This window comes from Ornithodoros turicata, chromosome 3 (genome assembly GCF_037126465.1).
Source record: "Ornithodoros turicata isolate Travis chromosome 3, ASM3712646v1, whole genome shotgun sequence".
NCBI lineage: Eukaryota > Metazoa > Arthropoda > Arachnida > Ixodida > Argasidae > Ornithodoros > Ornithodoros turicata.
In genome coordinates, this window is record NC_088203.1 from 62,596,290 (window position 1) to 62,609,081 (window position 12,792).

The 12,792-nt window shown below is 44.7% G+C and overlaps 1 long non-coding RNA gene across 1 annotated transcript; it reads left to right on the top strand.

The window, feature by feature from the left end:
• Nucleotides 1-7,583: 7,583 nt before the first annotated feature.
• Nucleotides 7,584-11,553, top strand: LOC135387206 (uncharacterized). Its single transcript, XR_010420937.1, has 2 exons — nt 7,584-8,099; nt 8,269-11,553. It is a non-coding gene; the product is annotated as an uncharacterized LOC135387206 (long non-coding RNA).
• The last annotated feature ends 1,239 nt before the right edge of the window (nt 11,554-12,792 follow it).

Sequence of the window (12,792 nt, forward strand, 5' to 3'; positions counted from 1 at the left end):
GGTATCGGTACGTCGCTCCCCTTACGCCCTGACGCCGCACATGCGTCAGCTCGGCAACACTTTCTGGAAGACGCTCGCGGAAATACATCACGCTGCACCCATCGTCCTACTACCACTTGACACGACGCGAGCTGATCACTGGCGCAGCAGCACGACGCACAGCGCACTACATCGACCGTCGGCAACAACGTTCTACAATCAAGGTCAACGCCCGCTATCCTGCCGCGAACTCAAGACGTATGCCAAGCTTTCCCACATCCACGTGCCGTCGTCATTCCTCCCGTCTTAGTATCGACACGAACGCACCACAGCCATTCTCCTTTCGTCAGCCCGGACGTCTCGACCTCGTCCCACGTCTTCCTCCGGACTGATGCTGTTCGCAAGTCCCTGCAACCGCCGTACTCAGGTCCTCACCTTGTCCTCTCTCGCACCGCCTCCGTGACCTCTCTCGCAAGATCTCCGTGATCAAGATCAGCGGAAGGGACGAGACTGTTTCAAATGATAGACTGAAGCCAGCTCATCTCCCGAACCTGAACGTCTCGCCTGCGGCCTCCTTGGCTTTTCTGGACCCAGCGCGCGGCCCCCACCGCGCCCTCCAGTCAAGACCGTTACTTGGAGACCTATAGTCTCCTCCAGCGGGGGGACTGTGTAGCAGCATCGACATGATCACGAACCGAGCTTAGCTCGCTCCCTGTGCGTGAGCAATAAATCATTCTTAGTCTGGCTCTTGTGTCTCTTGGTAGTCCCTTGCCTCGCTCCGCCACACTACACCATCGACCTCTACAGTAGCATTCAGCTCCTTGTACTACGCTCAAGAACTGCAAAATACAGTAAATCGAAGGGACCATGTCTATAGTTTAGCGGCGCCACTCGATTTCAAACTTGTAATCTACATAGCTGGATGGAACTATGCATGGTGCATCGTAATCCATAATCATTAAGCGGCGGTCGGTTCCACAAATTCCTCCAGAGATCAGTTTCCCACGGAAAGTTTCGGCAGCGGCGACCATGTCATCTCCATGCGCCCATTGTTTACCTACGATAACCTACGCACTCTTCCCAGCATGCTTTTCGCCTGTTTCCTCTCGCTAGTTGCCACGGAGGAGAAGTAAGGAGACCGAACTCCGCTGGAAAACGACGTCGCAATTCCTCGAGTGAAGTGAAGTGAAGTTACGCACCTCATCCATTTTGAATCAGGGCAGTCGTTAAAAGAACGCCACAGGTGCTAAAAAGAAAAAAGAAAGAAAGAAAAAGATAGTATGTACAAGGTGACACAAAAATATTCGAGATATTAACTGGAGTCCTTCAGTTTCTTCTTCCGCTTCATCTGCTCCCACTTCACGAGGTGGCTCTTTAGTGTCTCGAGTCAGTCGCTGGTTTCCTCAGTTTCGGTTTCGTTTTGCCACAGTATGGAAGTGACGATCGCCTCGGTGTCATTTACTTCCTCTTTACTATTCGGTGTCATCACTTTTGAGTCCTGGCATTCCGCCAGGACGTGGTATATGGTCTCTGGGGCGCTGATACATAGTTCGTAGGTGGGTCCACGTTGCTGAACAGTTGACTTCTTCTAACGCTGGTTAGCAGTGAACCCGTTCGCGCCTGAAATAAGAGTGCGCTGCCCCTGTCGCCTGTGTATGCATGGGAGACCGACGGTTCGGGCCTGTGGACACTGTACAGCATAAGGCTCTGTTTCTTTGCAATGTTCCTTCGCCAATCTTCAGTTTCTATTGCGTTGATTTCGGCTGTAGTTATTTTTGTCCATTGTTTTTCATTTGGGACAGTGTGCCCTCTACAGCTTTTTCCGCCGTTATTAATCCTCTTGTCGTACATTTTAATCCTTAAACCATGCCATTTAATCCATTTGCCATCGGAATTAATCCTCCTTTCATTATTTTAAATCCGCATTTCACATAATTTAATCCGTTTCTCATGCAATTTAATCCAAGTGCCTATGTGTGGGCTACATGACTTTTTTGTGTGTATTTTGGGACAATTCCCATGTGTACGCATATTGCACATGCTTTTCACTAATATTGTGGGTTTCTGCACCATAACGGGATATTGTGGGACTGTCAATCTGGATTACAGTGTTGTGGGACTATTCCCATGTCTACAAGTATTACCCACGGTTTTCATTAAAAACGTGGGTTTCGGCATTGTAATGGGATACCGTGGGCCTCTGTATATGGATTACGATATTTTGGGACTATTCCCAGGTGTACGGATATTACCCATGCTTTTCATTAGATATGCGGGTTTCTGCACTGTAATGGGATAATGTGGGACTGTCGATCTTCATTACGATATCCTGGGACTATAAGCAAGTCTACGGTTATTCCCAGTGCTTTCCATTAAAAACGCGTTTTTTGCACTGTAATGGGGTACTGTGGGACCGTCAATCTTCATTACGATATTGTGGGACTACTTCCATGTCTATGGGTATTACCCATGCTTTTCATTCAAAATGCAGGTTTCTGGAGTATAACGGAACAGTGTGGGATTGTCTGTCTGGTTTAGGATACTGTGGGACTATTCCCATGTGTGCGGGTATTACCCATGCTTTTTGTTAAATATGTGGGATTCTGCACTGTAATGGAATACTGTGATCAGATAGACAGTCCCATAGTATCCCATTACAGTGCAGAAACCCTCATTTTGAATTTGAAAGCATGGGTAATACCCGTAGACATGGAAATAGTTCCACACTATCGTGATCCAAATTGACAGATCCACAGAATCCTATTACAGCGCAAAAACGCGTGTTTTTAATTAAAAGCACGGGGAATACCCGTAGACGTGGGAATAGCCCCGCAATATCGTAATCAGGATTGACAGTCCCAGAGTATCCCATTACAGTGCAGGAACCCGCGTTTTTAATGAAAACCATTGGTAAAATCCGTAGACATGGGAATAGTCCCACAATACCGCTATCCAGATTGAGAGTCCCACAGTATCCCATTAGCGCGTCCAAAACCCGCGTTTTTAATGAAAAGCACGGGGAATACCCATAGACATGCTTATAGTCCCAGGATATCGTAATCAAGATTGCCAGTCCCACAGTATCCCATTAGAGTGCAGAAACGCACATATTTAATGAAAAGCATGGGTAATACCCGCGCACATGGGAATAGTCCCACAATATCCTAAACCAGATAGAAAATCCCACAGTATCCCGTTATATTGCAAGAAACTTGCATTTTGAATGAAAAGCATGGGTAATACCCATAGACACGGGAATAGTCCCACAATATCGTAATCCAGATTGACAGACCCGCAGTATGCCATTACAGTGCAAATAACCATGTTTTAAATGGAAAGGAAGTGGAATACCCGTAGACATGCATATAGTACCAGGATATCGTGATCAAGATCAACAGTCCCACAGTATCCCGTTAAAGGTACTGTAAAGCAGTAGACAAGCATGATATGCCGGTGATGTGACTAGAGACTTTGTTGCTTCTAAATACCATATGCGGAACCATACGACCGACAACGCGCTATAAATATTTTAAATTTGCCATGAAAGATGCGGCGTAGTGGAGCGGTGCGACGCCTGGTGTCAAACAACCCCCTGTACAGCGGGCAACACTGAAAATTGGTATTACACACTATTACATCGGAACTTCGTTATTTTAGTAACCATATTATTAGTTTTCCTGTTTACTTATGCATTCTGAAACCCCTGCTAAGAGTTTAACCTGTTAACCCCTGTTTTTGCGAAGTAACCCAGCGCTGTTCGATGGAGGCTCTCCCTATTTCTCTACTGCGCCTGCGCGCTCCTTCTGTTCGCGGCCTCTTTCGAACGAACAAACTCTCTCTGTGAACCTCTGTGAACAAACAAGTCCCAACGCTGTCTGGCTTCTTGAACGTCTGACACATTTTTTTCAACGGCTCAGCATTTCATTTCAGTTCGCTTATCCGTTTATCCTCAGATGTGGATCGTTGTGTGGATTGCAGGGGCGGATTTTATGGTGGATTGTGGTGGATTGTTTTGTCGGGTCCAGTGTTATACGCATGCAACGTGGTTGTCGCCGTATGTGTCAGGAGTACGGATTCATTTCGAATACCTAGTGCAGTGTTGCCCGTAATCTTTAATTGTAATTTTCTAATTAATTGCACGGTCGACTGGAATGAAACTTGCGCTGTTTTTGTCATGATGGCTTGGACTATCGAACAGCCACACTAAATGACATTTGATCGGTGCTGCTTTACAGTACCTTTAAGGTGCAGAAACTCGAATATTTAACGAAAAGCATAGGTAATACCCGCACACATGGGAATAGTCCCACAATATCGTAAGCAAGGTTGACAGTCCCACTGTATCCCATTACGGTACAGAAACCCGTATTTTTAATGGAAACCATGGGTAATACTCGTAGACATGGGAATAGTCCCACAATACCAAAATCCAGATTGACCGTCCCACAGTATCCCATTATGGTGCAGAAACCCGCATTATTAATGAATAGCATGTGCAATACCCGTAGACATGGGAATTGTCTCAAAATACCCTAATCAAGATTGACAGTCCCGCAGTATCCCATTAGTGTAAAAACCCGTGTTTTTAATGAAAAGCACGGGGAATACCCATAGACATGCTTATTGTCCCAGGATATCGTAATCAAGATTGCCAGTCCCACAGTATCCCATTACAGTGCAGAAACTCACATATTTAACGAACAGCATGGGTAATACCCGCACACATGGGAATAGTTCCACAATATCCTAAACCAGATAGACAATCCCACAGTATCCCGTTATACTCCAGAAACCTGCATTTTGAATGAAAAGCATGGGTAATACCCATAGACATGGAAATAGTCCCACAATATCGTAATGAAGATCCACGGTTCCACAGTATCCCATTACAGTGCAGAAACCCGCATATCTAATGAAAAGCATGGGCAATATCCGTACACATGGGAATAGTCCCACAATATCGTAATCCATATACACAGTCCCACAGTATCCCATTACAATGCAGAAACCCATATTTTTAATAAAAGCATATGTAATATCTGTAGACATGGAAATAGTCCCACAATATCACAATCCAGATTGGCAGTCCCACAGTATCCCATTACAATGCAGAAACCCACGCTTTTAATGAAAACCATGGGTAATACTCGTAGACATGGGAATAGTCCCACAACACCGTAATCCAGATTGACAGTCCCACAGTATCCCGTTATGGTGCAAAATCCCACAATATTAGTGAAAAGCATGTGCAATATGCGTACACATGGGAATTGTCCCAAAATACACACAAAAAAGTCATGTAGCCCACACATAATCAGTTGGATTAAATTGCATGAGAAACGGATTAAATTATGTGAAATCAGGATTAAAAATAATGAAAGGAGGATTAATTCCGATGCCAAATGGATTAAATGTCATGGTTTAAGGATTAAAATGTACGACAAGAGGATTAATAACGCCGGAAAAAGCTGTAGTTCCAGGGCTGTATTTTCTATCATATTGACTCACTTTTTGGATCCACCTTGTCTTCAAACCGCAATATCTTATGTGATAGAATACGTTTCTCGCGATAGATGTTTCTTTTAAGTGTATGAGACGTCCAAGGTTGTGAGTTTTGGATCTTGCATCTCTTGCGGAGTGCCATCCCATTTCTCCCTGGATGGCTGCATTTGCCGTGGCGAAGTTTCCGCCGAGGATCCACTTTCCTTTTCCACTTTCCCACTTTCCCAACTCGCGTTGATGTCTGTCAAAAGTCTTCATTGTAGATGTTGATAAGGCGATTGCGTCGTTTGCGTAGGTTACGGCTGGGACGGCTGAAGTTTTCCAAAGGAGTCGGCCAACAGTATATTGGTTGTACGAGTGCCTGGCTAGGTTCCATACGTATCCTTTGAGTTTGTTTGATTTCTTTAGTACATTGGATTCGTGCTTCGCGAGATAGTCTTCTTCGCTTGTCAGTGTTACGCCGAGGTATTTGTTATCATCGGTGTGGTCGAAATGGTGTCCTTGCAGGTAGAAAGTACCGCTGCTTGCTTCATTGCCATTGAAGTCCATGCAGAGAGTTTTTGATGTATTGAATTTTAGTCCATCCCTCACAGCTTCTTCGGTACAAATGTCTCGCATATGTTGTAGATCTTTTTGTGTTCGCGCCAGTATACCACGTCATCCGCAAACGCTAGGCACGTAACCTTTGTTTCGGTTATCTCCCCGGTTGTCGATGCCGTGCTTAGCGTGATTCCCTGGGGCTCATTTTCTAGCCGCATCAGGAGGCCGTTAAGGTATATATTAAAGAGTGTGGGGGAGAGGGGGCACCCCTGCCGTAGTGCAACCTTAATGTGTACCTCTCCCGACTTATGTTTCCCAATTGTGTAGACCGTCTTGCATTCTTCGTACAGCTTTTCTATGAGCGTGATCTCGTTTTGTGTCAGCCCTATGTCGTCCAGTTTGTCGAGCATGATCTTATGGTCTACCGCGTCGTACGCCTTTTCCAGGTCGAGAAAGGCAGCTAGCAGTGGTTCGTTTTTCCTCCTACTCAGCTCTATCAACTGGGTTAGGATGTAGATGTTGTCACTGGCTCTGCGGTTTCTTCTGAAACCTTGTTGTTGTCAATTGTTGGCCGCGGCGCGGCGCTCGCGTTCCCTCCGGTACAGTGCCGTGTATGCCAAAGGGAGTCTGGCCATTAATGGGACTTGCCTATACCTGAGGCTCCACCCACTTTTTGAGGTATCTAGCCAGTCACAGGTCGAAATACAGTTGTCTATTGTTACATCCATCCAGTACTTATACCTCACCTTATTTACTGGGCGCTACAATTTGGAGAAAATTGATGGATTTGGATTCAAAGACACCAAGATGAAAATCGTCTTCGAGATCCCTTCCTTAAACAGGAAGTGCATGCACTGAATCCTGTACCATGCGTGTGCAAAACCTGCGACAGAAGTGCGTTCTGGTACCTTGGTATTAAATTCGTGTATGGTGGCATGCGAAATGTAACTCTCTATCCCAGCGGATGCATCACAATTCCGACAAAAGGCTCCTGTTTCCTAAAGCGTTGTGCATACCAAGCGGCTGGTAGAAACGCGTGCGACAAAGCTCTCGTGCAACAGCCGGAATGCAAATGTGGATTAACCAGTCCAATGACATCATTTCCCTACGCTGCGAGGTGTTCCCGGGAACTAATAGTGATCAATGCAAACCATTCATCAATGTACATCTCGTGGTCGTGCGTTGGCGGTGATGTAAATACCCGTACCATCCTGTACGATGTCGGACAACAACCTTTGTCGTCATAAAGCCAAGAGATTAACGTATTTTGCCAGCGTAAACTATGCGATGCTTTAGAAGCAACAACAACAACGTTTACAAACGTTTTGGCCGCCGATCACGGGAGCCACCATCTTTAAAGCTCAGCTACGCCGATTTTCGAGTGTTACAGAATGGAATGTTACTCACACGATGTGTTCATAAGGGAACACTGATTATGTATGCAAAATAGTTATCCCAAACTCCTCGCGGTTTTCCGAAAAAGTGAATTTTTAGTTTCACTGACATCCCGTCTTGTGGCCCGCAAACCCTGTGTCGACGACACATTGGTGGTCTGCCCGCGCTCCGGCTTGGCATGACTTTTGGCTTGGTTTCTTCCGCCAAGCCGGCCAGTTTCTTCTGCCGAGCCGTCTGCTGCGCAGATTCACATTGGGGAAGTGATAAACAGTTCGCTATTAGAGCGCCAGTATATTTCTGGACTTCACTAAACCTACGAGGAACGTGAGTTTGGCTTCCTTCGACTGCAAAGCATTTGCTAGGCCAGTACAGTCTTCCTGGTGTGATTCGTGTTCTGTGCTGCGTGCCGAGAATGCGTGAGCGTTTTGCTCCCGCCTGCAAGAACACTTCAGCATGCAGTTCCAATGTTTCAAACCACAATTCTCCGAAAGGCGAAAGAGAAATCTATTGACTGCAACAATCGGTTACAACTCCGACTGGGTGCACCTTCGAAACAGCGATTTGATCTGTTCATCTGGCTCATACGAATGTTACGGAAGCAATGCGCAACTTGTTTCACACAAGAAGCCGAAGATGTCTCGTCCGGGATGCTCTGCCAACCTTATCTGCAGCAGGAGATAAAGGTAAGACGCGTAATGTTAGACAAGCCAGTCATGCGGTGCAAATTGCATCACGTAGAAGAGAAAAATACGCTATCTGTCAGTTACTGCTTCATCCTTTAGAGATTACGCCCCAGCGGGTGTATTCTCAGTACAGATTTGGAATTGCCTTATTTGTTAAATGATTTCGCAGGCATTCTGGCACCACCGAAAATCTCGCACTCCACGTCTCAACTATCACCGTCTGGGTTTCAAGCTGATAAGGCTGTCACCAGTGCCAACCAGTCGCCCCTTCGAAGTTCATCTGTTTTTGTTGACGGAACAGTAACACCTGGAACTGAGACATTTCATTTTCTAATTAATCAACTGCATTCCATCACTTGTGCTCGACTTCTTGTGTTCGCATACCCTTGCTGTTGCTCGCTTGCTTAGGGCAACCATGCCTGAGGTGTCAGCACTTTCAGAGTACATTTAGGCAGTATCATCGTATCATATGCACGGCAGCACATCTTGTGTATTCTGAGTAAGGTATAAATTTAATGTTGGCTCAGCTGTTGTATTTTGGTCACAAATAAGGTGTTCTTCCAGAGTGCTCAAGGGCAGTTCAAGCAGTTTCATGTGTGCAACAGCACATACTTTTTCTCAGTTTTGACTAAGGTAAATCGAAATCTTCCAGTTGATGTCTTTCGGTCATAAATTATGTTTTTCGAGACATTCAAACAGCATCATGTGTGCAACAGTACATACTTTTTCTCAGGTGAAGTAAGGTAAATCTGTCCGCCGTGGTGTTCTGCCAGTGCAGCAGAAGCTTTTGTTGCATTCAAGTGGTATCATGTATACAAAAACTTGTTTTATGGTTTTCTGTAGCTGCTGTACTAATGTTGTGAGTACAGAGACATTCCTGCAGAGCATATCGGAGCAACTTGTGTGCTATTGTTTGTATCATCTGCAGCAGTATATTGATAATGTTAATTATTCTATGACTTCAGCTAACATTTACATTCTTACTTCCAGGTAAACCTGTCACGCAGATGCCCTACCCCTTGGTATGCATAGTTCAAGATTGTACCGAAACAATCCACCTGGAGCATTATTCTTCAATTGGCAGTGGCATTACTATCACAACACACCACATGCTGCATGTCTATGGTGCGTGTACAATGCATCAAACCTATTCTCAGGTACAGGCCAGCTGGTATGCAATTACAACATGAAACAACCGACACAGAGACCGTAAAGTCATGCCTTTTCCTCCGCGCCTCGGGTTGCATGTTATTATCCTCACATGCAGCTCAATTCGCCTGTGCTGTGCAGCATGAGCAAAAGCATATATTGCTTGTGGTCACATGACACGGAACATAAATACAGTGAAACCTTCCTATGTTGGACACTCGGGGTGCAGCCGAAGCGTCTCCTACTTATAGAGGTGTCCGAGTTACAGAATATGACGGCATCCCCCTATGTCCCCCTTCTTCAATTTAAGGTCCTTAGTGGTACCTGGTGGTGGTGCCTGGTAGTGGTACCTCTACCCACTCTTCACTGATAATTATTACTGATTTTAGTATATTCAATTCCGTTCAGGTTCTACTCAATAGCATTACCTCTGGAGCTTTTCGAGCAGCAAGGACTTTTCTCTGAAGCGTCAGGCCCACTTCTCATAGCTTTGGTGCAGTTCTCGTTCAGAGGCTCTAGACAAACTGAAGACAAGTGCTCACATAAAGAATTACAATGTAGACTGACAGCACTTGTTTTTCGACTCTAAAAACTAAAGCAGCAAAATGCTGAGACCAGTATAGGGAAAAAAAGGGGCAAAAGTCAAGGCCACTGGCTCATTTTGGGTCTTTTTGGTGCAAAGGTGGGCCGATATTGAGGTAATTTGGCCAGGGTTTTGTCCGACTTTGCAGGGAAAACCCTATCCTACTTCCATGATAGGGAGGTGTCCGACATAGAGAGTTTCGTCCCCATGTAGTTTCAATGGGAGCCTGCCCGTGCAATGAAATCATGGGGAGTTGTCCGAAGTAGGGAGGTGTCCGGCTTTGGAGGTTTTACTGTACTATAGAGCACTCTACATGTTGTAATCTAACAGTTGTTCACGTTTGGATATTTTAACCATGGAATTTACCCTGCATGCACCATACCATGTCCAAACACGAACGACTGCTAGAGAGCAGCATGTACTGTTTCCGTATAGCACTTATGGCTTGCGTCCTGTGATCGGAAACAGTGGTGTCTTTTTTTCTGCTACAACCAGTAAACTACAGTAAAGATTTAGAAAGACTGTGTCATTCCATAAAGCACTATGGGAAATGGCAGTTTGAAAAACTGGAGAAGACCGTCATTAGAATGGGGGACATGTTCTACGGTGAAATTTTTTACAGTGTGTGCTGTACCACGTAATGCACTGCAGGCCTACCACAGTATGGTAACGCTCTGAATACTGATTCGCTCAAAAAAGGAATGTGTGCGTTTCTTGTACTAACTTCCCCTTATGCAAGGTTGTAGAAAAATGTTTTCAGCTAATGGGGGAGGGAGAGGACATCATTCTGGAGTCTCGTCGACCTACAATGTGTCGTGCGTGAAGGTCATTTTGAAGAGTGTAGGTGGTACAAGACTGTGTTCCCACATTCTTGGCAGTGTTGACGAATAACCATAATAAAGTAGAGGGTATATTTGTTGCTTCATATATTTGTGTCATGGCAAAGTATGTAGAGATACATCTGTCTCAACATGCAGGTGAGAAAACTGCTTTTTATGCCTAAACTATGACAAATAGTTGTCTGTTCAGCACCACTAATCATGTGCCGGCCTCCATGACATGTCTGTGACATTCCAAAGTGATTAACATGTCCCATAGATGTGTGCAATGCTGAAGAAGACTGTGTACCTTCTATGGATTCTTGATTCAAGAAAAGTACTGTGTGATTTGCTAACAGCGCCTGGCTGTACCTTCACAATTCTGCATAAAAATATGTAAAGTTTGCCGAAGGAAACATCATGAAGGTCCATAGCGAAAAGTCCTGAGACGAGGGATAGGAAGGGACATACACAATGTCTCAACATAGCGTGTTTATGTCCCTTCTTGTATCTCCTCTTCAGGTCTCGCCATCATGGACACTATCACCAGCTCGCTTGCTGTTGAACCGTTCTTTCAATGATAAGGGTCACTTTCATGGACTGGATGGCAGCCAACACGCTGTCAATAAAAAGAATAATGGTAGGAGCTCAATATGATCCTTAGGCTGTGCGTGGTCACTGCTTTCTGACAAATGGTGACTTAGAATTTCAGGACAGTGCCTGGAGTGGTATTATTGTGTTCCCACCCTTGACGCCCACTGTGTGTCATCGGTCACTTGTAGTCTGCTAATATGCACATAGCTAAGACAAAGTATATTTGTATTTCTTTGAATACAGTTGGTACAGCACATTGTTTTTTACATGTTCTTTGGAAAATATAAATAAAAAATACTCTACTCTGCAAGTCTCCTGTCAGCTCTACAGAGCAGCTTCGAATTTCACTAGAAGCCACGTGTGAAACCTAGACCAAACTAGTGGTGAAGGTCCATATAGGTCATAGATAGATACTATTATTATTATTAGATCATAGGTCAGGCTTAGGTCCTGGTTGATAGCAACGCATTTGAATCTTATTAAAAATTTGTGCAGGAGGTGACCAACATAACTACATACACCATCTGACTCTCACAAATTTTGTGGTGTTATACTTTTGAAACAACATTAATATGCCGCAGTGGTCTTTTCTCCTTTGTTCCTTTTAACCTAGAAATATTAGGTCTTCGGCATCACCAGCCTTAGTTGCTGAGCATGCAGTTATTTACGTTGAGCACTGCAGTTTCATATTTGGTTCTCTAGACAAGCAAGCCCGCTCCCCATTTTGATAGGAGTCTTTCAGCTTTGACAGGGCATTTGTGGACAAGGAAAACATTTGGACTATTGTGTATTTTGCTATGAAGTGCACCATACAAGGCAGAGGACACCATCAACCATTTCCACCAAGGTTATTAAATTTGTGATAAAGTACATATACCTTTTGTCACTGACCAATTTGGTGACAAAGTTACTTGAGTGGCAGTTGTGCAATTTTAAGCACATGTTTTAAAAAAATAGGATATGGGAAGTGCTGACCGGTTGAACATGTGGAGTACCCAATATAATAATTGGGGGTTTACGTCCCGAGACAACTGAGTGTGGAATACACAGCACAGTGTAATGTTCCTTATTCTGGCAATGTTAGCATGGTTCAAGAGGTGGGAAATGTTGCACTACCCTTAATAACATCTGTTGGGCCCAGCAAACAGGATACACATACCCCGATCTGAAGACACTATGCCTAACGCAAAAGCAATATGAGGTCGACCCGTACGTGTTTATTTGCGAAACTATTATGAATGAAATATGGCCCGTGTGGTATAGAACAATGCGCACACTCAAGTAAACATGCAAAAAATACGTATAAGGTCTCTCGACCTACATGCCGCGATGCGCTCTACGGGATAAACAACACACTACAAAACTACATCCAACACTTTTTGTGCGAGGCAACTCTAATGAGCACTTTCATATAACCGACGAATGGTTCAACGAATGCAGTTCGAGTGGTCACGATACATTCCTACGTCGTTCATTGCAGTCGCAACTATGATGCTGCACAGTATATGTATCTCGTGTAACAAGCCTGGCAATCGCACGATGTGCATGG